This window comes from Pteropus alecto, unplaced genomic scaffold (assembly GCF_000325575.1).
Source record: "Pteropus alecto unplaced genomic scaffold, ASM32557v1 scaffold392, whole genome shotgun sequence".
Lineage (NCBI taxonomy): Eukaryota > Metazoa > Chordata > Mammalia > Chiroptera > Pteropodidae > Pteropus > Pteropus alecto.
Window position 1 is genome coordinate 33,650 of NW_006431933.1, and position 4,537 is coordinate 38,186.

A 4,537-nucleotide genomic window follows, 5' to 3' on the forward strand; every position below is an offset into this window, starting at 1 on the left:
TGCAGTTTCAGTTACCCACAGTCAACCATGGTATGAAAATATTAAATAAAAGATTCCAGAAAAAAACCATTCATAAGTTTTATATTGTACACCATTCTGACTAGTATAATGAAATCACATGACGTCCTGCTCTATCTCACCCAGAATGTGAATCATCCCTTTGTCCAGAGTACCCATGCTGTTTACTCTCTCTGCCAGTTAGTCACTTTGTACCAATCTTGGTTATAAGATCAACTGTTGCGGTATTGCAGTACTTGTGCTCAAGTCACCCTTATTGTACTTAATAATGGTCCCAAAGTGCGAGAGTAGTGATGCAGGCAACTCAGATATTCCAAAGGGAAGCCATAAAGTACTTTCTTTAAGTGAAAATGTCAAAGTTCTTGTCTTAATAAGGAAAGAAAAAAATTGTATGCTGAGGTTGCTAAGATATATGGTAAGAATCATATGCAAAATTGCCTAATTTATAAACCAAGCTTTATCATAGGTATGTATATATAGAAAAAAACTAGTATATATAGGTTTTGGTACTATTTGTAGTTTCAGGCATCCATGGAGGGTCTTAGAATGTATCTCCTGTAGATAACAGAGATAACTGTATAAAACTCTTAATCTCTTAATGTGAAAATTTTATTAGATTTTCCATTTTATCCAACCTTGCACTGATGAGATAAATTCAACTTGATATGATGTATTATCTTTATTACACATTATACTGTTCTATTTGATAATGTTTTATTTAGGATTTTGTATCTATTTTAATCAATGAGATAGTTCTATTATTCTCCTTTCTCAGAGTCATGTTTTGATATCAAACATATACTGGTCAAATAAAAAGAGTTGAATTTTCCTCCGGAATTTGTTATATGTGTGTTTGTTCTTTGTATGTTTATAGAAATGACCTATAAAACCTGTGTTTTGCTCGTATCCTTTTTGTGAGAGGAGTTTTTAAGCTACTAATTTAAGCATTTTATTTCTTCTTGAGTCAACTTTAGTAATTACATTTTCTTAGAAATGTGAATATTTACCTAAAATTTTAAATGTATAGACAAAGTTCTTTATAACAATATATTATCATTTTAATATTTGTTTCCTTTGTCTTTCTTAATATTTTTGTGTCTTTGCCTTTTTACTTGATAAAACTTGCCAGAAGTTTGTAGATTAATTAGTCTTTTCTAAAAATGCATGATTGGTTTTTATAAACCCTCTCTTAAGTTGGATGCTCGTCTCTTTAATTTTTTTCTTTTCTTCCTTTTCAGCTCAAGCATTTAAGGCTATATATTTCTCTCTAAATGCCACTTTAGCTTAGTTTTTTAAACATGCTTTTTAAAATTAAAATTCAAAAGAGTTATTGGGTGAGAATTGCAAGAAACCAGAATATGAAAAGGGAAAAAGAAAGAAGATGAAGAAACATAAGGAGAAAGATGATGAGAGCCAGTGGAGTGAAAGAAGGCCCTGTACTCCATGATTTATCAACTCTCCATGGCCTTTAAGATTTACAGCAAAATTGTTGAACTCCTGGTAATCTTACTTGCGAGGTGATTTTCTGTGAAATTAGATGAAGAAGCTGACCAGTCTCTTCACTTTCAATTATGTGGAGAGCAGATAGAAACGTTTGGAAGTAAGTTTCAGAAGCAATTGGAAATCTTGGCTTTTGAAAGTGTGTAGATTTGGGGTTCATATCAAATTAATCAAACACTGATGAGTGTAACGTAGGAACTATGCAGATTTCAGTGTAATAGTATGAGAGGGGACTTACATTAGATTGGCCCTCAAGTACTTGTCCACTCTCCCTTGAAATTTCTTCTATTCCAAAACATTCACTTCTCTCTAGCCATACAAAGTAGGTTGATCATAGACGGCACAGAGAAGGGTAAAAATAGCACTTTTATTCATGTTGTCCTGGATAGGGATCAAAGAAAAGAAGTGTGAGTAGCACCATATTCAAAAAAACTTTTTTTCTGGTTTCCACAAACTCTGGACAAAGCCTTAATAGCCAGGGGAAGAATGTGCTCACTAGAAGACATAATAATGACTGGAGTGTTTGAAAGTTGAAAAAAGAAATTATGCACTTTAACTTTTTGCAATTTTAGTTAGCCTAACAAATGAAGGCATTTTGCTTGCTAATAAATTTGTCATTTAAGTTCACAGACACTTGAGTGATTAAAAATTACCTAATTTTATAGAATCACACACAAAAAGGACAAATGGGCACCATCTGGTGACAAAAACTTAACATAGTCTAGTGCTTTAACAACATACTTTGATGAATATGGCTTTAATTAGCTCCTACCCCCACATCACCACAAAAGTTAGTAGCTTACAAGAACAATTATTTTATTATCTCTTATGGCTTCTGTGCACCAGGAATTTAGGGAAGAACTAGTTTGGGTGGTTCTGGCTATGGATCTCTCCTATGGTGGCACTCAGACAATGATCGAACCTGGAATAGCAGGGTGCTGAAGCTAGGAACTGCTCAGGTATTTCTCATTCTTCATGGAGTCTCTGGGCCTCTTTATGTAGTCTGTCTACATTGGCTAGTTTGGGCTTCTTTGTAACTATCATACTGTTTAATGGTAGCTTCAAGAGCAAATATTTCAGCTTATAAGATAGAAGCTGAATCATCTTTTATGACCTAACTTGAAAGTCACATAGCAATAATTCTGCACTACTCTGTTGGTCAAACCAATCACAAAATCCCACCCATTTTTAAGGAGAGAGGACATAGACTCAACTTCTCAATGGGGTGAGAGTCAAAACAATTGCAGACATATTTTTAAATTACTGCAAATGTAGGGACAGAAAATAGGAAACAATTTACAGTCCTTGCTTAGAATGACTTAGTGTTGGTCAATCTCAAAATAGACCTTCTTTCACCCAGATATTCACCCCACAAATATACATATTTTTTGGTGTTTTTAGATATTTAGAGTATTGAATTTTTTCCTGCCATCACCTCTATTTTTCTTCAACATCAAGATCTACTTAATAGACACGATCTTGGGCATATATGCCACATGATGGAAGCCCTTTGGAGATAAAAGAAAAAACTAATGTTAATAAGCAACTGTTTATGCCAAGTATCAAGTTAAAACTGATACTTTAATTTAGCTCATTGAACCTATCCAGTTATATACCACTATATAACAAATTACTCTAAACTTTTGTGTCACAAAACAAAAATTATATTATTCTTACAAATTTGTGGGTCAGGAATTCAGACAGGGAACAATGGGGCCGACTCATTTATGCTCCACAATAATTAAGGTCTTAGGTAGAGTTGATTGAATGGCTGGAGAAGGCTGTAATGGCTCTTCTGGAGCCATAAGTCTGGGATCACGGCTCTGTGTGTGTGTGTGTGTGTGTGTGTGTGTGTGTGTGTGTGTGTGTGTGTATGTGTGCACACACACAGTCTCTCCCCATAGCTAGCTTAATCTTCCTCACAGCATAGTGACCTCAGGCTAGTCAGACTTTTTATATAATAGGTGGCTTCAGCCAGAGTGAGTGTTCCAAGAGACCAAGATGGAAGCAGTGAGGTTTTTGTGACCTAGACTTAGATGTACTTTCCACCGTATTCTACTGGCCAAAAGTGAGTCACAGAACCCGCCCAGATTCCTAGGGGTGGAGATATAGATTACATCTCTTCATGGAAGAATGGCTGGTGCATGTAGGGAAGGAGGAAATTGATAGTGGCTATTGTGGAAACAAGCTACTACATTCCTTTTTCATAGGTGAGAAAAATGAGACTCAGAGAAGTTAAATAAATTGTTTATAATTATACAGTAGTAAGAAAGTAAGGAATATAGAACACAAACCGAGGTAGTCTAACTTCAAATTCAGAACTCCTTCCGCTTTACCTTGCAGCTTATATGCAATCTATCAATCAATGCTTCCCATATTTGTTCCTCAGAAGCTATGCTCCCCCCAACACCCATGGTTTGAAGAAGTTCTGGAAACACTGCATAACATATTTTTTTTGGGATAATCAAAATGCACATGAATATATAAAAAGCACTGAGATCTCTGCTTAACTTGCCCAAACTTGTTTGACTAAGGAACCTCTTTAAATCAGTTCATGGAATATGCTTTCACATATTTTGTATTAAATAACACAAAGAAAATGTGCAATTGCTGATGTTATAAAATGTAATATTATACACAGAATCTCATTTTAATGAGTACTATTGAACTGTCAAAATTATATGACAAGGCTATTGTCATGATCTGATTAACCATTGAGATGGAAATTGCTCTGCTGATTCATATACAGCAAATTTTCATGAAAGAGAAATCTCGTGTGACCAAAAGGTCCTTAAGCCCATGTCAATCTATTAGTGAAGAAAAAGGCGAATATAATTTCTGCCTATTTAAAGAATTTGGGTGTTTATATTTTAATACCTACAGAAAGTTCAATTTTATTAATAAGATATTTCACATACTAAGTTTAATTATTATATTGAAGAGAATATTTGTTGTATTGAAGAGAATTTTCCCACCTGTATATATTTCTATGATAAATATATATTGTCTACATTTCAGA

The 4,537-nt window shown here is 34.2% G+C and overlaps 1 long non-coding RNA gene across 7 annotated transcripts in view; it reads right to left on the reverse strand.

Moving 5' to 3' along the window:
- Positions 1–1,528: 1,528 nt before the first annotated feature.
- The window catches only part of LOC107195316, a 173,908-nt gene continuing 170,899 nt past the window's right edge, over positions 1,529–4,537 (reverse strand). For 3 of the 7 annotated variants that reach the window (XR_003044778.1, XR_003044780.1, XR_003044771.1), the window contains one exon: positions 1,533–1,899. This is a non-coding gene — a long non-coding RNA (uncharacterized LOC107195316). Of the gene's footprint in view, positions 1,900–4,537 lie in introns of all 7 variants that reach the window. The other 4 variants (XR_003044773.1, XR_003044779.1, XR_003044772.1 and 1 more) reach the window with 4 other exon arrangements.